General features: G+C 39.6%; 1 long non-coding RNA gene across 1 annotated transcript; it reads right to left on the reverse strand.

Moving 5' to 3' along the window:
* Positions 1 to 21,274: 21,274 nt before the first annotated feature.
* On the reverse strand, positions 21,275 to 22,369 carry LOC149751447 (uncharacterized). The gene is made up of 2 exons (XR_016398245.1): positions 21,562 to 22,369; positions 21,275 to 21,530 (listed from the first exon to the last, which is right to left on the reverse strand). It is a non-coding gene; the product is annotated as an uncharacterized LOC149751447 (long non-coding RNA).
* Positions 22,370 to 24,863: the final 2,494 nt, after the last annotated feature.

Raw genomic sequence — 24,863 nt, forward strand, 5'->3', positions numbered from 1 at the left:
TACAGGATTTTACTTTTTACTTTATCTGGGGTCGACTCGGCACTTTACGGGGACGTCTTGCCTTGTCTGTGCTTTTTGAGTGGGGACGACTCCGCTTCTTTGGGGACGACTCCGCTTCTTTGTCTCCGAAAAACTTGCCCTCTGGAATTCCCTGAGAGAGTCGTCTCCGCTCTTTCAGGGGACGTCTCCGCTTGTGTCCACTTTATGCGTGGGGACGACTCCGCTATCTCAGAGTCGACTCCGCTTCCTTATCACCGCAAAAACCATTCTCTGGAAAACCCTGAGAGAGCCGTCTCCGCCATCTTGGGGACGTCTCGGGGAGTCTCCTTTTTGCTTGCGGGGACGACTCCGCGTACAGCGGGGACGTCTCGCGCATATCCCTTGAGAAACGTCTTTCTGCCGCCACTGAGAGAGTCGACTCTGCTTCTGAGAGAGTCGACTCCGCTAACGCGGGGACGACTCGGCAGGTGCCGGGGACGACTCCAAGTGTGCCAGTTCTTCCTGTTTGTGCCAGAGACGTCTCTGAAACTATCAGGAGACGTCTCGGCTGTCCCTGAACTTTTTCTTTAGCTCAAAATATTCTTCAATAAATTCATAAAAATTGTGGGAACTTGCCTAGACATTTCTTAACAATTTTCTAAGTAAAACACATGAATTCCTCAATCGAATTGTTAAGATATAATGGAATTTTACTCTAGTGTTTTGTATTCATCAAAATCCATTAGGGGGTCAACAATCTCCCCCTTTTTGATGATGACAAAACACTGAGTATATGCAAAATTTGAAATTTAAACATATACACAGTATTGATCAGATATACAAGTATAATGTTTTGATTTGAACTAGATACGATGTGCATCACTTAAATTTCCTTGTGCATAGGATTGATCTTTATAGTTCTTAAATGATTTTATCATATGAACTGAATTTGAATCAAGTTAGAATGATATATTGATGCTGAAGATAATTTAAAAACTAGATTCTTTTTGACTCCCCCTTTCTTTTCCAGAAGGGCAATTATCTTAAAATTAATATTCTTCAATAACCATATTCAATATTCATTCTATACCCCCCTTTCAATATCCATATTTTTCAATATTCATATTTCAATATTCTATTCCCCCTTACAATATTCTACTCCCCCTTTTTGTCATCAACAATGAAGGGGACAAATGATACTCAAGGTGTGACATTCATATTACTCCCCCTTTGTTTGTGGAATTCATTTCATACTCATCGTTTAGTTTAACATAGTTATCACAAGATGTGCTCCCCCTGTTTCTTTGTATCACACAATCAAACACATACACAGAATTGGCAATGTACACAAGATTTTAAAAAGAAATTGTATTCATTCATATGTCATTGTAAGTCTTTGAAGTTAGTACATAAGAGTATTGATTTCAAGTACAAAAGGAAGAGTCATAACAAGTATTGATTTCTAGTACAAAAGTGTTTCACAATGGCCTAGGATTTACAAAAAGAAGATCCTATAGGATATCCATCATCGGCATCGTTGCTCATGGGGCATTGTACTTTGTGCATAAGCCTTACAGGCTGCATCTATGAAGCCATTGATAGAATCCATGAGAGTCTTAAAGTGATCTCCCTGTGACTTGTGGAAACCTGCCACAAGTGCTTCAAACTCTAAGGTTGCCATCTCAATTCTGCCTCTAAGTTGGGCAACTAGGGTGCCCACATTGCCATCTGGCTTTGTCAACTCTTTGAGACTCTCGGAAATGGCCTTCAAGCTGTCTTTGAGCTCTATCGATCTGAATGTTTGGGTGGCACCTACCCCAACTATTTGCTGCTCTGTGGCTTCAATTTGAGCTCTAATTTCCTTCAGCTCTTGTCTGATGGGGGCCAGCTCTGCAGTCATCATGGATCTCATCTCCTCCCTCATCTGCTGACAAATAACAGATGCTAAAGTGTGCATCTGCTCCTCTGATAGGAAGGAGGTCCCACTGACTGGAGGAGGTTGTGGCATGGATGTGGAAGGTCCAGCTGAGCTGGAGGGAATATCAGGGATGTCCATGTGGCTAGGTGGAGGAGAGTGATGGTCAGGCTCATGATGTGGGATTTCAGGCTCTATGGTTTGTGCTTTTCTTTTTGGAACCTTGACCCACGACCCATCTATCTTGTGAAATTCCATTCTTCTCATTGAGCCCTCATTGTAATAATCGGTGTTTCTTAGGGCCTTTGCAGGTTCATTTGGTGGAATGGGAACCTTGAAGTGTTTAAATATTAAGGTAAAGATCATGCCATAGGGTATACTAAACCTAGAATACCTATGACATTGGGCAATGTAATTTAGCATGAGTCTAGGGAGGTTTAGGGGGATCCCTAGTAGGATATGGTGCATTATGACTAAATCACGCTCCGAAACAAAATCGAAGCGATCGGTTTTGGGGAATAGGACCCGATTGACAATGCTTAAAAGAAGTCTCATTTCTGCATTTAGGTCCTGGGAGTAGACAACATCAAGAGGGCCGCAGTCCTCTCTTCCTAGAATCAAGTTTAGGGCTATTTCCCTTTGGGGATGTGAGGTCGGTGCCTCACCGTCCTTAGGAATTTGTAGGACAGTGGATAGGACATCCTCATTAATTTCTACCAATGTCCCTCGGACATATGCAGTGTACCCTAAGTCCCCTAAGGCCATATCACTAAACATTTCTCTAACAAGGCCGGGGTAGGTCGAGATTTTGAGGGTGCAAAGGTGCTCCCACCCTTGGGCTCGGAGTCTCTCTCCAATAGAGAACCCCTCATGATCTAGAAAGGAAAAATCGATGTGCCTGCCAGTCGTGACTGTGCGATTTGCACAGAAAATCGTCGTGGTCGGCGGAGCAACCGGAGGAGAAGGCGTGGAGGGTTCTTCCCGCCGTTCCTCGCCGTCGCCCGCTACTCTAGGTCGCCTCCCACGGGTTGTCCTAGCTTTCTTTGGTGCCATGGATGCTAGGGTTTGCGATTTAGGGCAAATGGAAGCTAGGTTTTGAAGTGGAGAGCAAGTGGAGGCTAGGGCTTTCCGTTTTGGTCGGGAATGAGGGAGAAAGCTCGAGTCGGCTCGAGCGATTTCGACCTATTTAAAAAGCCCTCATTCGGTCCCCGAGACGTCTCCGCCACTAAGGCGAGACGTCTCCCCCTGGGGGGACGTCTCTGCGACTTGCCAGAGACGTCTCCGGCACAAAAAATTTCAGACTGCAGTTCCAGATTTTTGTTTAATCACCCTAATCAATCGTGATTTCTTTTGATAGACACAGAGTGAATTTGTTTGTGATCCTCCCCCTTAATAATACATCCTATAATGATTTGATAATGACTTTTAGATTATTAAGATTGAAATGAGGAATGTTTGACCAAATTTCGAATACCCATGTTATAGGCTCTGAAAATATCTCTATGAAGAGTCCAAGGGAGGGTAACCATCCTCCGGAAAGTCAAACAGTTCGTCATTTAGTTTAGATGAATTCATGTTTTCACATATGTTTGCCTTGAGGTGGGTTACTAGTTCGAGTAGCAAAGTAAAGCAATACAAGTTCACTTCATTTGCTAGGATCATACAAGCTCAACGCATTCCTTAAGAAATTGAATCTATCTTTACAAAGGGGCTTTGTAAAGATATCAGCTAATTGATTTTCAGTACATACATATTCAATCATCACATCATTTTTCATCACATGATCCCTAATAAAATGATGCCTAATCTCTATATGCTTTGACTTAGAGTGTTGAACAGGATTTTTTGTTAAGTTGATTGCACTTGTATTGTCACACTTAATTGGTATATTGTCCATTTTAATACCGAAGTCTTCAAGCTGTTGCTTAATCCAAAGAACTTGGGCACAACAGCTTCCAGCTGCAATGTACTCAGCTTCAGCTGTGGACAAGGCAACTGAATTTTGTTTCTTGCTAAACCAAGAAACTAAATTGGCACCCAAGAATTGACATGTCCCACTTGTGCTTTTTCTGTCGAGTTTGCACCCGGCAAAATCAGCATCGGAATAAGCAATTAAGTTTATGTCAGACTGTTTAGAGTACCATAAGCCTACATTAGATGTCCCTACTAGATATCTAAATATTCTTTTAACAGCTTGCAAGTGTGATTCCTTAGGACATGCTTGGTATCTAGCACACATACAAACACTGAATAATATATCTGGTCTACTAGCAGTAAGGTAAAGTAAAGAGCCTATCATACCTCTGTACAATTAGCAGTCTATACTTTTACCTTTTTCATCCTTATCAAGCTTGCAACTTGAGCCCATGGGTGCGCTGATTTCTTTTGCATCCTTCATCTTGAATTTCTCCAACATTTCTTTGATATACTTGGACTGACTGATGAATATGCCTTCCTCTGATTGTTTTATTTGCAGCCCAAGGAAGAAGTTGAGCTCACCCATCATGCTCATTTCAAATTCTCCCTGCATAAGCTTGGCAAACTCTTGACAAAGACTATCATTAGTAGCACCAAAAATTATATCATCCACATAAATTTGTACAAGCAATAAGTCATTTTCTTTTCTTTTAATAAAGAGGGTTTTGTCTACATTTCCTCTCTTAAATTTGTTTTCAATTAGGAAATTACTTAATCTTTCATACCATGCCCTAGGAGCTTGCTTAAGTCCATACAATGCTTTATGCAATTTATACACATAATCTGGATGTAAGTGATTTTCAAAACCTGGAGGTTGTCCTACATAAACTTCCTCCATTATATAACCATTTAGAAATGCACTTTTTACATCCATTTGATAGAGTTTAAAGTCCATGAAGCATGCATATGCCAAAAGTAATCTAATAGCTTCTAATCTAGCAACAAGAGCAAAAGTTTCATCAAAATCTATTCCTTCCTCCTGATTATATCCTTTGGCCACTAGCCTAGCTTTGTTTCTTATTACTATTCCATCTTCATCTAGTTTATTTCTATACACCCACTTGGTGCCTATAATTGAAACATTTGGGGGTCTTTTCATTAGAGTCCAAACTTCATTTCTTTCAAATTGGTTTAATTCCTCTTGCATAGCGTTCATCCAATTATCATCTTTTTCAGCTTCTTCTAGTGATTTAGGCTCTATTTGTGAAACGAAAGCAAGATAATTACTAGTGTTTCTTAGAGAAGATCTAGTTCTTATACCTTGTGAAGGATCACCAAGGATTAGATCCTTTGGATGACCATGTGCATACCTCCATTCTTTAGGAAGATCTTGATTGTTTGATGGAGGTTGATCTTCTTCATCTTGCTGATTTGTATCTTCCTTAACCTCATCCTCATGTTGTTTGTCTTGTATGGAGAATTCCTTGATTCGGTCTTCAAGTATACCTGCATCAACATCTTCTTCTTTTCTAGAAGAATCTCCATTAGTTTCATCAAAAACAACATGAATGGATTCTTCAACAACGAGATTCTCTTGTTGAAGACCCTGTATGCTCTACTAGATGAGGAATAACCTAAGAAGATCCCCTCATCTGATTTGGCACTAAATTTACTGAGATTGTCCTTTCCATTGTTCAAAATAAAACATCGACAACCAAAAACATGAAAATAACTTATATTTGGTTTTTTGCCTTTTATCAATTCATATGGTGTTTTCTTTAAGATAGATCTAACTAAAGCACGATTTAAGATATAACATGAGGTACTTATTGCTTCAGCCCAAAAATACTTTGGTAGATCCGATTCGCACAACATGGTACGAGCCATATCTGCGAGTGTGCGATTCTTCCTTTCTACCACCCCATTTTGTTGGGGTGTCCTAGGTGCCGAGAAATTGTGATTGATACCATTTTCGTCACAAAACTTTTCAAAGTGTTGATTTTCAAACTCGGTACCATGATCACTCCTAATTGCTTTTAGCTTAAGATTGAGTTCATTTGAAACTTTATTATGAAACTTGATAAAAGCGGGAAAGGACTCATCTTTGTGTGCAAGGAATGAAACCCATGTAAAACGTGAAAAATCATCAACAATGACAAGACCAAATTTCTTACCCCCTAGACTAGCAGTTCTAGTGGGTCCAAACAAATCCATGTGAATTAGTTCTAAGGGTTTTGACGTTGAGACTATGTTCTTAGACTTAAAAGAACTTCTTGTTTGTTTTCCTAATTGACATGCCGCACAAATTTTATTCTTTTCAAAGTCTATTTTCGGTAGTCCTTTGACTAGATCCTTTGTAATCAATTTAGAAATTAAATCCATGCTAGCATGCCCTAACCTACGATGCCATAACCAACTAGTCTCATTGACTTTAGGATTCATGGCTACAAGACATTGGCCATCCTTCATGGTGAGATCATCAAGATCTACCATGTAAACATTTCCATGCCTATGTCCTGTGAGTATGATCTCATTATCAATTGGACTACTAATTATGCATAGTGACGATTCAAATGATACTTTAAAGCCCTTGTCACAAAATTGACTTATACATAATAAATTATGTTTCAGTCCATTAACTAACAATACATTATCAATAAATGAGGAGGATGATATGGAGATTTTACCGACACCAATGATTCGGCCTTTAGCATTGTCTCCAAATGTGACTACTCCTCCTTCTTTTGATTCCAAGGTGACGAAGAGACTCTTGTCACCGGTCATATGCCTTGAGCAACCGCTATCAAGATACCACATTCTCTTTTTATTTTCGGCTGCAAGGCATACCTGCAAAATGATCATGTGAAGCTCTTAGGTACCCAAGTTTTCTTGGGTCCTTCGTGGTTAGTGTGGTTGGTTCCCTTAGGCACCCATACTTTAGTTATGTTTTTGGCTTTCACAAATGTACTGTTTTTTCGATTTTTTATAAAGAAGCGGGACCACCAAACCCCTAAATCGTGCTCTTGTTAGTTTGGATTTTTCTTTGAATACAAGAGTAGACTTTATGTCCAGTCTTTCCACAATGAAAGCATGTAGGTTTTTCAGTTTTTACATCTTTCGCTTTTACAAAGAAATTCTTTAGATACTTTTGTTGTTTATTAGTTTTATAACCTAATCCGGCTTTATTAAAAACGGCTCTTTGATTTGAAAGAATGAGATTTAATTTTTCAGAACTTTGTGTGAATTTTTCAACAATTGGTTTGTACTTATGTACCTCATTCTTAAGATTCAAATTTTCTTTGACTAGTTCTTCCTTATCTTTTTTAAGAGATTCAACATTTTGTGCAAGTGAGGTATTAATATCGAATAGGGATTTTAATTTTAGATTTAATTCCTTAATTACTGTTTTTCCCTTTTCATTTTCAATACTAAGTTTTGAATTCTTAATTTCTAGGTTAGTAGTATTAATATTTTTAACGCTCTCCTTTTCAATTAATAGGTTTTCAATGTCTTCCTTTAGTTTTTGATTGGAGGCTTTTAATTCTTTATTTTTTGCTCCTAACATACTACAATCACCCATAAGTTCTTGAAAAGCTTCATACAATTCTTCTAAAGTAAAATTTATGGTTGGGTTTTGACATACCTCGTCGTCCTCGAACGCCATGAAGCATAAATTGGCGGTCTCTTCCTTCTCTTCCTCGGAGGATGATGTGTCACTATCATCCCATGTTGCCTTCAATGCCTTCTTCTTCTTCTTTCCAAAATACTTGTTTTGTTGAGGGCATTCGGAACGAATGTGTCCCGGTCTCTTGCAATCATAGCATATGATTGGATCTCTTTCTTTTTCCTTTTCTTTTTCCCAATCATTTCTACCTCCAAATTTCTTTCTTGGGAAGGGTTTCTTCCTTCTCATGAATTTCTTAAACTTCCTAACTATCAACCCCAAGTCCTCATCTTGGCTTTCTTCTTCACTCCCACTGCTCTCTTCTTCACACACACTTGAGGTAGCCTTGAGTGCGATTGTCTTTTTCTTCGGCAACTCTTCTTCATGTTGCTTCATCGTGAGCTCATGCGTCATCAATGAGCCCAAGAGTTGCTCTAGCCCCAAGGTGTTGAGGTCTTTGGCTTCTACGATCGCCGTGACCTTTGCTTCCCATGCTTTTGGCAAAGACCTGAGAATTTTACTCACAAGTTCCGGGTTAGTGTAGGATTTACCCAAGCTTTTTAAACCATTAATTATATCCGTAAAGCGTGTAAACATGCATGTGATGGTTTCATTGGGTTCCATCTTAAACAACTCATATTTGTGAACTAGAATGTTCACTTTGGACTCCTTGACTTGATTTGTACCCTCGTGGGTAACTTCAAGCTTATTCCATATTTCCTTAGCGGAACTACATGTGGAGACTCTATTAAACTCATTTGCATCTAAAGAACAAAATAATGAGTTCATGGCTCTAGAATTGAGTTGAGCCATCCTATCATCATTCTCATCCCAATCCTCTTCAGGTTTGGGAACTCGAATGCCATTAACTATGTGTGATGGTTCTTGTGGTCCCTTGACTATAACCCTCCACAAGGCATAGTCTTGTGCTTGAATGAAGATTTTCATTCTAGTCTTCCAATAGGTATAATTTGTCCCGTTGAAGAGTGGAGGTCTATTGGTTGCTTGCCCCTCGGCAGGAACATTGTTAAAGGGTGTTCCCATCTAGATCTTTGGCTAAGACGGTTAGGTCTTTCAAGAAATATAAGAGCACCTGCTCTGATACCACTTGTTGCCCAAAGATGGTCACCCAAGAGGGGGGTGAATTGGGTGTTTTAAAAAAACTTTTTGACTAATTTAAGATTAAACCACACAAATATATAAACTAAAGCAAGGATAAAGGGATAAGAGAAGACAACCACAAGCACACGGTTTTATAGTGGTTCGGAGCCTTCACTGCTCCTACATCCACTCCCCAAAGCGCCTTTGGGTATTTCCACTATAATCCAAGATTACAGTACGGTAGTTTTGCGAGTTCACTACCCAACTCGTTGTTTTACACCGGGCTCACAACAAACCCTAAACCCCCAATTTCTCTTAGGCTTGGGACGCCTTTTCCTTGTTCCAAGTCCCTTGACTTGAACAAGCACCACGATAAAAGAGTGTACAAAAGAATATAAAAGCTCTAGAAAGCAAATATAGCACTTATGAACAATGAAACCCGGAAGAATCTTTTTGCCGTTGGAAGCGTGGGAGATGTTGATTCTTCCAAGGTAGACCGCGTAGGGTTGAGTGTGAGCTTTGATTCCCGAGCGCGCGAGAGTGGTTGAGCTTGAAATCACTTGGGAGACTTGAAAGTACTTGATTTCCTTCCTTGGATGCACTCACTCCCTTGAGCTTTTCTTTCAAACTTCTCTCTTGAATGATTTTGCTTTGGGTTGGTGAAGAGTTGTTGAGAACCACTTAAGAGGTCCCTTTTATAGCCCAAAAAGCAAATATAGCCGTTAGAGACAAAAAGAGAAGGATTTGAAATTCAAAATCAAACCTGAAAAGCTGTCAGTCGCGTCCCAGGCGCTCCGGGGACGTCTCCGCTACAGCGAGAGACGTCTCACCTACAGGATTTTACTTTTTACTTTATCTGGGGTCAACTCGGCACTTTACGGGGACGTCTCGCCTTGTCTGTGCTTTTTGAGTGGGGACGACTCCGCTTCTTTGGGGACGACTCCGCTTCTTTGTCTCCGAAAAACTTGCCCTCTGGAATTCCCTGAGAGAGTCGTCTCCGCTCTTTCAGGGGACGTCTCCGCTTGTGTCCACTTTATGCGTGGGGACGACTCCGCTATCTCAGAGTCGACTCCGCTTCCTTATCACCGCAAAAATCATTCTCTGGAAAACCCTGAGAGAGCCGTCTCCGCCATCTTGGGGACGTCTCGGGGAGTCTCCTTTTTGCTTGCGGGGACGACTCCGCGTACAGCGGGGACGTCTCGCGCATATCCCTTGAGAAACGTCTTTCTGCCGCCACTGAGAGAGTCGACTCCGCTTCTGAGAGAGTCGACTCCGCTAACGCGGGGACGACTCGGCAGGTGCCGGGGACGACTCCAAGTGTGCCAGTTCTTCCTGTTTGTGCCAGAGACGTCTCTGAAACTATCAGGAGACGTCTCGGCTGTCCCTGAACTTTTTCTTTAGCTCAAAATATTCTTCAATAAATTCATAAAAATTGTGGGAACTTGCCTAGACATTTCTTAACAATTTTCTAAGTAAAACACATGAATTCCTCAATCGAATTGTTAAGATATAATGGAATTTTACTCTAGTGTTTTGTATTCATCAAAATCCATTAGGGGGTCAACAAACTTGATCACCACTTTGTGATCATTGGTCTTACACGCGATAGCCTCAATCCATTTTGATACATAGTCAACTGCCACAAGAATGTACTGATGCCCAAACGACATAGGAAAAGGACCCATAAAATCAATACCCCATATATCGAAGATTTCTATAATTAAGATAGGGTTCAGAGGCATCTCATTCTTTCTCGAAAGTTTTTCTAATCGTTGACATTGATCGCAAGATTTACAATAGTCATGCGCATCTCAAAAAAGTGTGGGCCAATAAAATCCGCACTGCAAAACTTTTGCAGTAGTTTTCTTCCCACTAAAATGACCACCACAAGCATGGTCATGACAAAAGAAAAGCACATTCCTTTGATCGTGTTCAGGGATGCATCGTCTGATGATTTATCAGGACAGTATTTGAACAAGTATGGTTCATCCCAAAAATACCATTTTACACGAGCTAGGAAGCGGAATTTCTCTTGTTTGGCTTTATCCACCTCGATTTTCCTTTGTGACATGATGTGTCCCAAAACAATACCTGATTGGACTATAAAATGATATTTTTCCCAAGTGATGGAGACATTCATTAAAATTAGATCCGAATACAAGAAAGTCATCCATAAAAACTTCTAAAAATTTCTCCACCATGTTGGAGAAAATGCTCATCATACACACGCTGGAATGTAGCCGGTGCATTGCATAACCCAAAAGGCATGCGACGATAGGCGAAAGTGCCATAAGGACAGGTGAATGTGGTTTTCTCTTGATCCTCATGTGCAATTGGAACTTGGTTATATCCAGAATAACCATCAAGGAAACAGTAATGAGAGTGGCCAGCTAGACGTTCTAACATTTGGTCAATGAAGGGTAGTGGGAAGTAGTCTTTCCTAGTCATTGCATTTAGCTTTCTGTAGTTGATGCATACTCGCCATCCAGTTTGGACTCGAGTTGGGACTAACTCATTATGGTCATTTTTAATCACAGTAATTCCAAATTTCTTTGGTACGACTTGAACTAGGCTCATCCACTGGCTATCAGAAATAGGATATATAATCCCTGCATCTAAGAGTTTAATGATTTCAGCTCGAACCACATCCTTCATGACTGGGTTAAGTCACCTTTGTGGTTCTCTAGAGATTTTTGCATCCTCTTCTAGATGAATTTTATGTTGGACCACAAAAGGGCTAATCCCCTTAATATCAGCTATAGACCAGCTGATTGCTTCTTGATTTTTCTGAAGGATATTTAACAACTTCTCTTCCTGTTCTTTAGTTAAATTTGATGCAATAATAATAGGTAAGGTGTTGTTGTCCCCTAGAAATGCATATTTTAGGTTTTCAGGTAGATCTTTAAGTTCAAGCTGGGGAGGATTGACACTTGAAGGTACTAGATGGGATTCAGGTATAGGTAATGATTCAAATTTAGTAGCCCATCTGCTAGTATCCATTATAGGAATGGAGTCTAGCAATGCATTAACCTCCTGATTCGACTCTTTTTTCTCACAATCTTGACTGAATTAGGCCAAACATCTTTCTAGTGGATTAGAATAACTTGATTCCTCGAAGGACTTGCTGATTATGTTTTCAATCATGTGAATTTCTTCTAAATCATCTATCTCAGATGGTTGATTACTACTATGAAAGACATTGAGTTGGACGGTCAAGTTTCCAAATGCTAAGGTCATTATCCCATTTTGGCAACTGATCACAGCATTTGAAGTGGCCAAAAATGGTCTACCAAGGATTACCGGGATGTGACTACCTGAATTTTTCACTGGTTCAGTTTCGAGGACTACAAAATCCACAGGGTAGTAAAACTCATTTACCTTTACAATTACATCCTCTACAATTCCCTTAGGATACTTCACAGTCCTATCTGCTAATGATAAAGTAATGTTTGTGGGTTTTAATTCCTCCAAACCTGTTAGAAACCCGCCCATGCCGCAGAAAAATTTCAGATCTTTCAGATGCAGCGGAAGAGGCATGCGCGGGATCAACCGTTCATCGCATGAACGTTGTTTAAAAACCGTTCGTAGACAGATAAGGATTACGAGGCTTGTGCTGCCATCACAGCTTGCCTAGGAATACTGGTTTTCTTTTTCACCGTGGTTAGGTCTTTTAAGAATTTTGTATAGGAAGGGATCTGTCTGATGGCATCTAGGAAGGATAAATTTATTTGGACATTTTTAAAGACTTCCATGATTTCATCGTACTGAGATTTTTTCTTTGAGTCTTATAGTCTACTAGAAAAGGGAGCCTTGGGTGTGTACGTCTCTATTGGTTTCTCCTCTATTCCTTGTGTTCCCTGTTCTTGTGCCTTTTTCTGAGTGGGGTTCGGTTCATGCTTTTCTTCTTTTTCTTCTACAGAAAGTTGAACCTTGTTGTCCACTTGCTTGCCAGACCGTAAAGTGGTAATTGCCTGGACTTCATGGGTAGGGTTTCCATTAGAATCAATCTGAAACTGGCCTCTCGCCCTTAATTCTGTTGCCTACTAGGGTTAGGCACTGGCTGACTAGGCAATTCACCTTTCTTCCTATCCCCTAGAGAGTTAGCTATTTGGCTCAGACTAACCTCAAGTTTTGCAATCGCTTGCGCATGGAATTGGTTAGTCTGGGTTTGAGCCATGTTGGTCTGTTGTTGCTGTTGGATGAAGTTTTGTTGCTGCTTCATCAGGTTAGCCATCATGGCTTCCAATGATGTAGTTTGCTGAGGGATAGGGGCACTATAAGTAGGAATAGGTGGAACCAATGATTGGTTTATTTGTGATGGACCTATCCTGGAAAAATTCTTCTGAAAACCTGGTGGACCACCTTGATGCTGAATAGGTTCATTTTGCTTATATGAGAAATTTGGATGGAACCTATTATCAGCGTGGTAGACTGGGCTGAATGAATTGGGAGTGGGCTTCTTGAAGGCACTATATGAGTTTAGAGCATTTGCCTGCTCAGCCTTAATGTTGGGTAAACTAGGACAACACTTCACTAGATGCTCAGAAATGTTACACAAGATACATAAACTATGTGACTCGTGATCCACTTTTATGATGGGATTTAACTCTTTATATGAACTCGAGCTAGTGGAAACAGTGAAAGCATCAAACTTTTTGCTTAAGTTGTTCATTCCAGTCACCAGATTGGATATGATATTTTTGAGTTCTGGGTCTGCTTTCATTTCATAATTACCTAGTTTTCTAGACCTGAACTCATCTCTATTTACTTTCTCACCATAGCTACTCCAATTTTGGGCATTCTCAGACAGTCAACGAGAAATTCATATGCTTGATCTGGGGTTTGGTTCATGAACCTACCCTTGTGCATGGACTCAATCATGTTTCTATGTGCCGGAGTTAGTCCTTTATACAGAACGTAGACTAGATCAGCCTTCCTTCACTTGGGTCGACTCAACATCTTTTTGGGTCGACTCAAGGTTCAGTTGGGTCGACTCAACTTCCACTTGGGTCGACCCTCTCAGGATTTCCAGAGAACCTATTTTTGAATGTCATTGCCTTTGGGTCGACTTATGTTAACTTAGGGTCGACTCAAGCTTGAGTCGACTCAAGTTTCATTTGAGTTGACCCTCTCAGTATTTCCAGAGAACTGTTTCTTGAAGCTTGAGAGGCTTGAGGTTTGGGTCGACTCATTCTTTGCTTGGGTCGACCCAACTACTGTTCATCCGTGCCATTTTTGCAGAAGTGTACCAGATGCTTTCTTGATGTGCCGGGGTTGACTCAATCAATCTTGGGGTCGACTCAATCCACACTTTGCTGCAACTTAAGGTTAGATTCATCCATATAAACAATGAAATGCATCTTTATCTTATTATACTAATGTACTGAGAGTAACAGACTTGTAAATGATGTATCGAATTAACTTGTAACATACTCTTGATTATTGTATTAATCATCAAAATACCACTATCATCCTCAATCTCCCCTTTTTTGATGATTACAAAATATAGAGTATGAGCCTATTGATACTTATCTTAAAATTAGTTTTAAAAGAGCTCAAGTTGCTGAATTTCAGCTTTTCAAATTTGAGAGTGAAGTCTCCCCCTATTTCATCCAAATGTTTCCAATTTGACCTTTTGAATTACTCCCCCTTTCTTTTATATTTCATTAAAGATGAAACTTCAAAAGTTTGAAATAAAGCAAGAGTTTCAGATTATGTATCGAGGTGTGAAAGGTATGTGCCAAATTCTAAAATTGTATGTGCCAAATTCTGAAATTCGATTTAAATTTTAGACTTTAACATTTTCATTGTTACAAATTGCTCCCCCTTAAATATATATGCTTTCCTATTATAATTTTCAACTTGTTTGTCAACTTATTTCTCTTTCCTTGCTCAACTTATTTCTCTTTTCTTGCTTCTCCCCCTTTTTGTTATCATCAAATAGGTGCATGGGAATAGACACAATAATTAACAAACATTTCAGTTTCATTGATCAAAATGGAACATTGTAGTAAAATAATGCCAAAACAAAACAAATACAATGTTCCTCAATCAAAGTTTAAAGTACATGATCAACACAAAATACATATGAGAACTAGATACATATCCTAGGCTCTAATCAGAATGCTAATATCAGCCTAGGAGGTATCTAATGGCTGTGATCTAGTCCTCATCCTTCTAGCATAAGTGGCGAGGGGAGGTCGAGCCTGATGGGACTGAGTCTGGCGTGGAGCTCGGTGAGCTGGATGACTCTGTGCCGAAATCTCTGACTCAGCTGCCTGTGGCACAGATGGTCCATGAACCTCTCTCTCTCTCCGTAGAGCTCCTATCTGCTCTCTAAGATCACTGATCTCAACAGTCATAATATCCAGTCTGCTCGTCAGTCCATCAGTGATAGTCCTCATCTGAGCTGACATAAGCTCAGTCATCCTACTCCAAAACTCATCTGTGTCTCCCGTAGGAACAGATGACGAAGGTCCAGCCTCTGAAGGTGCTGTAGGATGATCCGTAGGCTCCTCATCCTCGGGGATAGGGTCTCCAATCTCTGGTGCATCACCCTGAATCCCCGCTCCAGTACGTACCCACTGCCCGTTCACCTTCTCATAACCCATGCGAATAAGGGTTCGTGCAGTGTATGTGTCAGTAAAAAGTAGATGCCTGGAGATCTCTCCCTCTACAGATATATCATGCTGTCAGAAGATCAGGGTGAGTATCATACCATAAGGCAGGGAGACTCTGGAGTTGCATATAACCTTTCTCATCTGTCTCAGTATCATAGCCGGGAGATTCAGGAGAATACCCTGAATAATGTGCTCCATAACAACCAGATCTCGCTCAGAAATAAGATCAAATCTCCCGCTCTTCGGAAGTAAAATCCGACCTATGAAGTTGTGCAACAACCTCATTTCAGCTGAAAGAGAGCTTGCTATTACATTTTCAGAATAATCGAAGTCTTCATTCTCAAGAATCAACTGCAAGGCTCTCAGTTTGTTTTCGGGCTTTTCTGGAGTTGCTCCTTCGCAGGGGAGATGAAGCAACTCACTCAAACTCTCTTCGGAAACTCTGACCCTAACTCCTCGAACTTCAGATATAAGCCCTTCCATTCCAGTTTTGAGGAAGGCATAGAACTCACGGACTAATCCTGGGTAGATCACCACATCTAGGGAGCAAAGATACTCCCATCCTTGCCTTCGGATCCATTCCCCCAAACGGAACCCTTCTTGATCCAAAAACTCGGAGTGGATCCTTCTCCCCGTGGTAACTGGTCTCCCCGCAAATTTTACAAGTTGGACTGAAGTGGAGGGAGGAGGAGGAGGCTCTACACGTGTCTCATCTTGTGGAGACACTGTAGTCGGCTCTGTAGCAGCCCTATCCGCACGGGTGATCCGTGAAACTCTCCTGGATCGCTTGGCTACGACTCTCTTGGGTTCCATTTCTTCAAGATCTTGATGTAATCTACTGTTTGGAGATGATTGGGGGAGATTTGAGAGTGGGGAATAGGATTTTCGGAAGAGGACAAAGTGAAAACAGTGCCCTAGATGGCTCACAGGTCCCCCTTTTAACAGTGGGGTCCCATCGTTGGGTCGACCCTAGATTTTTCTTGGGTCGACTCAACGTTGAGTCGACCCTATTCTGGGTTGGGTCGACCCAAGTTCAGAAATTTTTCTTTCTCTCCCTTTTTCCCTTTTAAAAATTTTTCTTTCTTCTAATCCTTACAAATTCTTACTAGGACAATGATACATGAGTAAGGAATCTATAGATGACAAGTTTGACTAATGTTTCATGGGTTTTTAGAAATGGGAGGAGTGTATCATGAGACTGCTTGCTCCCTTTTATATCTCCTCAATAAAAAGGATCACAAATGCCTAATTCCCTCCTAAGCGTGCAAAATCTATCTTCACTCAAAGATTTTGTGAATATGTCAGCTAATTGTTTCTCAGTACATACATGCTCAATACATATGTTTCCATTTTGCACATGATCTCTAATAAAATGATATCTTATTTCAATGTGTTTGGCTTTAGAGTGCTGAACCGGATTTTTAGTAAGGTTGATGGCACTAGTATTATCACACTTTATAGGAATGTTATCTAGTTTAACTCCATAGTCCTCTAGTTGTTGCTTAAGCCACAGTACTTGAGCACAACAACTGCCGGCAGCTATATATTCAGCTTCAGCCATCGACAGTCCTACTGAATTCTGCTTTTTGCTAAACTATGATACTAAGTTATTTCCTAAAAATTGACATGTTCCACTAGTGCTCTTCCTATCTAATTTGCATCCAGCAAAATCAGCATCTGAGTAGGCAAGCAAATCTAGACAGGAGTCTCTTGAGTACCATAATTCTATGTTTGTAGTTCCTCTTAAATATCTAAGGATTCTTTTAACAGCACTTAAATGTGACTCCTTAGGATCTGATTGGTATCTAGCACATATTCCTACACTAAACACGATGTCTGATCTACTAGCTGTAAGGTAGAGCAAGGATCCAATTAATCCTCTATAAAGCTTAATATCAATACTCTTTCCTTTCTCATCTTTGTCTAGCTTACTAGTAGGATTCATTGGAGTGCCTACTCCCTTGTGATTTTCATTCCCAAACTTCTTTAATATTTTCTTTGTATACTTAGTTTGATGAATGAAGATACCTTCTTTAGTTTGTTTGATTTGTAATCCTAGAAAAAAACTTAGTTCTCCCATCAAACTCATCTCGAATTCTCCGTGCATTAAATTAGCAAACTCTTTGCAAAGATTATCATTTGTGGCACCAAAGATTATGTCATCTACATATATTTGTACCACTAGCAGATTTTCGTCTTTTCTTTTGAGAAAAAGTGTTTTATCCACATTTCCTCTACTGAAGTCATTATTTAGTAGAAATTTGCTTAATCGATCATACCAAGCCCTAGGTGCTTGCTTCAATCCATATAATGCCTTATGTAGTCTAAACACATGATTTAGCAACTCATGATTCTCAAAACCAGGAGGTTGCTCTACATATACTTCTTCCTCTATAAGACCATTTAAGAATGCACTTTTTTCATCCATTTGATACAATTTGAAATCCATGAAACATGCAAAAGCTAGAAGTAATCTAATAGCCTCCAATCTAGCTACGGGAGCAAATGTTTCATCAAAATCTATCCCTTCTTCTTGATTGTATCCCTTAGCTACAAGTCTAGCTTTATTTCTTATAACTACCCCATTTTCATCTAATTTATTTCTAAAGATCCATTTTGTTCCAATTACAGAGTTATGCTTAGGTCTCTCAGTTAATGTCCATACATTACTTCTTTTGAATTGATTTAATTCTTCTTGCATAGCATTTATCCAATTGGTATCTTTTTCAGCTTCTTCATAAGTCTTAGGTTCTAACTGTGAAACAAAAGCAAGATAATCATTTAAATTTCTAAGAGATGATCGAGTTCTTACTCCTTGAGATGGATCACCAATGATTAAGTCTTTAGGGTGTCCATAGCATACCTCCATTCCTTTGGCAAGTCTTGAGGTTGTGGTGGCACGGGATCATTTTCCTTATCTTGAATTGGCACGTCATCAAGATTTAATTTTTTAAAGTTAATAATTCCTGCATCATCATCAAGAATATTTTCTTTCCTAGCAGACTCGCTATCAGACTCATCAAATATGATATTAATTGACTCTTCGACTACAAGAGTTCTTTTATTGAACACTCTGTATGCCTTGCTAGATGTGGAGTATCCTAAGAAGATACCTTCATCTGACTTGGCATCAAATTTACTTAGATCCTCCTTGCCATTGTTTAAAATGAAACATCTACATCCAAATACTCTAAGATATTTAGCGGTTGGTTTCTTATTCTTCCAAAGTTCATAAGGAGTTTTCTTGGTTATAGGTCGTATTAAAATCCGATTTAGAATATGGCAAGCAGTGCTTATAGCTTCAGCCCAAAAGTACTTTGGAAGATTTGACTCGCACAACATCGTGTGTGCCATTTCTGCCCAGGTCCTATTTTTTTTTCAACAATCCCATTTTGTTGAGGCGTTCTAGGTGCTGAAAATTGATGTGAGATACCGTTTTCATTACAAAATTCTTCAAAGTATTGATTTTCAAATTCAGTTCCATGATCACTTCGAATTGCTATTAAGGTGAGCTTCTTTTCATTTATGATATAATTATAATATTTCAAGAATGCTGAAAATGCTTCATTCTTATGTGCCAAAAATGAAACCCATGTATATCTTGAAAAATCATCTACTATAACTAGTCCATACTTCTTCCCTCCTAGACTCGCAATTCTAGTGGGTCCAAATAGATCCATATGTATAAGTTCAAAAGGCCTAGTTGTTGATACTATATTCTTTGATTTGAAGGATGATTTTGTTTGTTTTCCTAATGAGCGTGGTCCATAAATTTTGTCCATTTTAAAGATCAATTTTGGCACATCTTTTATTAATTCCTTCTTGACTAGTTTTGATATTAATTCCATACTAGCATGTCCTAGTCTGCGATGCCAAAGCCAACTTGTTTCATTTTTCTTTTCTTCATTAGTAATTAAACATAATCCATTTTTCTTGCCTAATTTATGAAGATCTACCATATAAATATTTCTTTGCCTTTGTCCTATAAGTACAATGCTATTATCTTTAGGATTTGTGATTATGCATACTGATGCTTCAAATGTGACTTTAAACCCTTTATCACAAAATTGACTTATGCTAAGTAGGTTATGTTTCAAACCATTAACTAATAAGACATTTTCTATGAAGGTAGATGGAGTAATAAAAATTTTACCCTTTCCAATGATATATCCTTTTCCATTGTCTCCATAGGTTACTACTCCACCCTTTTTAGATTCCAAGGTGACAAATTGGTCTACATCACCGGTCATGTATCTTGAACAGCCGCTATCTAGATACCATCGTTTATCCACTTTATTAGCTGCAAGACACACCTGCAATCAAGATCAAGAATGAGCTTTAGGTACCCAAACTATGTTGGGCCCTTTAGGGTTAGTACTTGATGTTCCTTTTGGAACCCAAACTTTCTTGAATTTAAGCTTATAATTATTACTCAATTTGTTTTGGCTGGACTTTCTATAGTTACATTCATATGCTTTATGTCCTAATTTATTGCAACGATGACAAGTAATATTTTCGTTTTTAGCTTTTACAAATATGTTCTTTAAGTATTTTTGTTTCCTATTTGTTTTATATCCTAATCCAGCCTTATCATATACAGCTTTTTGACTATCAAGAATCATATTTAATTTGGTTGAGTTAAGAGTAAACTTGTCTACTAAGGATTTATATTTTTCAGCATCTTCTTTTAACTTGACATTTTCAGCAATTAGATTCTTGGTTTCATTTGTGAGTCTCCTACTTAATGTTTCACAGTTATGAAATAGTTTCAGCTTATCTTTGATAAGAGATTGATTTTCTTCTTTTCAAACTTTATTTTTATTGATTAGTTTTTTGTGTTCTTCCATGAGTTCTAAAAATGCATCATGTAATTCATCAACAATAAAATCACATTCAAGTTCAGAATCTACCTCATCGTCATTGGCCATATGATATATTTGGGCCGTCTCTTGATGATCTTCCTCTTCCGAACTTGACTCCTCACTTTCACTCCATTCAGCCATGAAGTTCTTCTTTTTAAGTTTTCTTGCCATCTACTTTAATTCCGGACAATCTATCTTATAATGCCCGGGCTTGTTACACTCATAACAAATAGGTGTTTCCTTTTTCTTTTCTTTGTCCTTACCCTTTTCTTTGCTTGAGCTACCTTTGAAGAAAGGTTTCTTTTTATGAAATCGCTTCTTACCTCTCATAAATTTTCTGAATTTTCTTCCAAGCATAGCCATTCCTTCTTCATCAAATTCATCATCATCATCAGATTCTTTCGACTCAGTTTCTTGTTTTGGAGTGGTAGACTTTAGGGCAATGGTATTTCTTCTCTTGACCTCATCTTCTGAATTTTGCCTCATGGTCAACTCATGGGTCATGAGTGATCCTAGAAGTTCCTCCAATTATAGTGTATTGAGGTCCTTTGCTTCCTGAATTGCTGTTATCTTGGCCTCCCAAACTCTTGGTAAAGATCTGAGAATTTTTCGCACCAATTCAAAGTTAGTATAAGACTTTCCTAAACTCTTTAGCCCATTTATTATTTCAGTAAAACGAGTAAACATATCAGTTATAGACTCAGTGGATTCTATTTTAAACAATTCATACTTATGTACTAATATATTTATTTTTGACTCCTTAACTTGATTAGTTCCTTCATGTGTGACATCAAGTTTATCCCAAATTTCTTTTGCAGAGGTGCATGTAGATATTCTATTGAATTCACTTACATCTAGTGAACAGTAAAGTACATTAATCGCTTTAGCATTTAATTGTGCTAGTCTTCTATCACTTTCATTCCAATCCATTTCTGGTTTGGGTATGATAGTGCCCTCTATACTAATTGTGGGTGTGTGAGGTCCTCTAGTTATAATATACCACAGTTCATAGTCTAGAGCTTGAATGAATATCCTCATCCTAGCTTTTCAGTATGTGTAATTTGTGCCATTAAATAGAGGAGGTCTATTTGTGGATTGCCCCTCACTCATAGAACATCCCACTTGGGTTGTCATGATCTTTGACTCTTGATTGTGAGATCAACAAATACTATAGGAGCACCTTGCTCTGATACCACTTGTTGCCCAAGATGACAAACCAAGAGGGGGGGTGAATTGGTTTCTCTTAATTTTTACTATCTTACTTATGTCAATTGATGAGTTAGTGAAATATAACAAAGCACAATACAAACACACAAGAAGTATAGTGGTTCGGTGCTCTCCCAAGCACCTACGTCCACTCCCCAAGCGACCCCTTGGGAATTCACTATAATCCCGCGGATTACAGTTGGATTGTTTTCCAGGCTCACAATCCAAAAACCTTTACACTTTGGTTTTCCGGGATCACCAAAAACCTATGTTGGTTTTACGGGCTCAGCAACGAACCTATGTTGGTTTTACGGGCTCACCAACGAACCTTTACAATTGGTTTTACGGGTTCACCAATAAACCTACTCCGTTGGTTTTGCGGGCTCACCAACAAACCTTTACAAGGTGATTAATAAAAGAAGGAAGAAAGTTTAAGCTCCTAGATGAGCAAATATAACATTTATAATCTACAAAGAAGAGTTTAGAGAATAGTTATCGCTTGATGAGACTTCTCTCTTCTTTGTCAAGAATACTTCACTCTTTAAGGGTGGATGGAGCTCTTAATGTCTCTTGGAATCTGCTCAACCACTTTCTTTTCACTCTTGAATGAAGCACTTGGATGAAGAAGATTAGGGCACTTGTCTTTCTTGTGTAATCTTTGATATTTTGCAAAAGGATATTTTCTCTGATGAATAGTGTCACTTTAAATAGTTTCCTTCATCCATTGGACAAGCCCCAATGGTTAGAATTCAAAAACTAGCCGTTACTCACTGTTGGAAGGTCAAAAAGTACTTCTGCAGAACTAGCCGTTATGCTACTGCCCGTGCTTGGGTCGACTCAACTTTTACTAGGGTCGACCCAACTTTCACTTGGGTCGACTCAACCTTTGCTAGGGTCGACCCTCTCAGAACCACAGAACCTTGCATTTCAGCCTTCCTTCACTTGGGTCGACTCAACATCTTTTTGGGTCGACTCAAGGTTCAGTTGGGTCGACTCAACTTCCACTTGGGTCGACCCTCTCAGGGTTTCCAGAGAACCTATTTTTGAATGTCATTGCCTTTGGGTCGACTCATGTTAACTTAGGGTCGACTCAAGTTTGGGTCGACTCAAGTTTCATTTGAGTCGACCCTCTCAGTGTTTTCAGAGAACTGTTTCTTGAGGCTTGAGAGGCTTGAGGTTTGGGTCGACTCTTTCTTTGCTTGGGTCGACCCAACTACTGTTCATCCGTGCCATTTTTGCAGAAGTATGCCAGATGCTTTCTTGATGTGCCGGGGTCGACTCAATCAACCTTGGGGTCGACTCAATCCACACTTTGCTGCAACTTAAGGTTAGATTCATCCATATAAACAATGAAATGCATCTTTATCTTATTATACTAATGTACTAAGAGTAACAGACTTGTAAATGATGTATCGAATTAACTTGTAACATACTCTTGATTATTGTATTAATCATCAAAAAATACCACTATCATCCTCAATCTCTCCCTTTTTGATGATTACAAAATATAGAGTATGAGCCTATTGATACTTATCTTAAAATTAGTTTTAAAAGGGCTCAAGTTGCTGAATTTTAGCTTTTCAAATTTGAGAGTGAAGTCTCCCCTTATTTCATCCAAATGTTTCCAATTTGACCTTTTGAATTACTCCCCCTTTCTTTTATATTTCATTAAAGATGAAACTTCAAAAATTTGAGATAAAGCAAGAGTTTCAGATTATGTATCGAGGTGTGAAAGGTATGTGCCAAATTCTGAAATTGTATGTGCCAAATTCTGAAATTCGATTTAAATTTTAGACTTTAACATTTTCATTATTACAAATTGCTCCCCCTTAAATGTATATGCTTTTCTATTATAATTTTCAACTTGTTTGTCAACTTATTTCTCTTTCCTTGCTCAACTTATTTCTCTTTCCTTGCTTCTCCCCCTTTTTGTTATCATCAAATAGGTGCATGGGAATAGACACAATAATTAACAAACATTTCAGTTTCATTGATCAAAATGGAACATTGTAGTACAATAATACCAAAACAAAACAAATACAATGTTCCTCAATCAAAGTTCAAAGTACATGATCAACACAAAATACATATGAGAACTAGATACATATCCTAGGCTCTAATCAGAATGCTAATATCAGCCTAGGGGGTATCTAATGGCTGTGATCTAGTCCTCATCCTTCTAGCATAAGTGGCGAGGGGAGGTCGAGCCTGATGGGACTGAGTCTGGCGTGGAGCTCGGTGAGCTGGATAACTCTGTGCCGAAATCTCTGACTCAGCTGCCTGTGGCACAGATGGTCCATGAACCTCTCTCTCTCTCTCTGTAGAGCTCCTATCTGCTCTCTAAGATCACTGATCTCAGCAGTCATAATATCCAGTCTGCTCGTCAGTCCATCAGTGATAGTCCTCGCCTGAGCTGACATAAGCTCAGTCATCCTACTCCAAAACTCATCTGTGTCTCCCGTAGGAACAGATGATGAAGGTCCAGCCTCTGAAGGTGCTGTAGGATGATCCGTAGGCTCCTCATTCTCAGGGATAGGGTCTCCAATCTCTGGTGCATCATCCTGAATCCCCACTCCAGTACGTACCCACTGCCCGTTCACCTTCTCATAACCCATGCGAATAAGGGCTCGTGCAGTGTATGTGTCAGTGAAAAGTAGATGCCTGGAGATCTCTCCCTCGACAGATATATCATGCTGTCGGGATCAGGGTGAGTATCATACCATAAGGCAGGAAGACTCTAGAGTTGCATATAACCTTTCTCATCTGTCTCAGTATGATAGCCGGGAGATTCAGGGGAATACTCTGAATAATGTGTTCCATAACAACCAGATCTTGCTCAGAAATGAGATCAAATCTTCCGCTCTTCGGAAATAAAATCCGACCTATGAAGTTGTGCAACAACCTCATTTCAGCTGAAAGAGAGCTTGCTATTACATTTTCAAAATAATCGAAGTCTTCATTCTCAAGAATCAACTGCAAGGCTCTCAGTTTGCTTTCGGGCTTTTCTGGAGTTGCTCCTTCTCAGGGGAGATGAAGCAACTCACTCAAACTCTCTTCGGAAACTCTGACCCTAACTCCTCGAACTTCAGATATAAGCCCTCCCATTGCAGTTTTGAGGAAGGCATAGAACTCACGGACTAGTCCTGGGTAGATCACCACATCTAGGGAGCAAAGATACTCCCATCCTTGCCTTCGGATCCATTCCCCCAAACGGAACCCTTCTTGATCCAAAAACTCGGAGTGGATCCTTCTCCCCGTGGTAACTGGTCTTCCCGCAAATTTTGCAAGTTGGACTGAAGGGGAGGGAGGAGGAGGAGGCTCTACACGTGTCTCACCTTGTGGAGACACTGTAGACGGCTCTGTAGCAGCCCTATCCGCACGGATGATCCGTGAAACTCTTCCAGATCGCTTGGCTACGGCTCTCTTGGGTCCCATTTCTTCAAGATCTTGATGTAATCTACTGTTTGGAGATGATTGGGGGAGATTTGAGAGTGGAAAATAGGATTTTCGGAAGAGGACAAAGTGAAAACAGTGCCCTAGATGGCTCACGGGTCCCCCTTTTAACAGTGGGGTCCCATCGTTGGGTCGACCCTAGATTT

This window comes from Phoenix dactylifera, chromosome 13 (genome assembly GCF_051530095.1).
Source record: "Phoenix dactylifera cultivar Ajwa chromosome 13, Ajwa_hap1_PhDact_Kaust_v1.1, whole genome shotgun sequence".
In the NCBI taxonomy this organism is placed as follows: domain Eukaryota; kingdom Viridiplantae; phylum Streptophyta; class Magnoliopsida; order Arecales; family Arecaceae; genus Phoenix; species Phoenix dactylifera.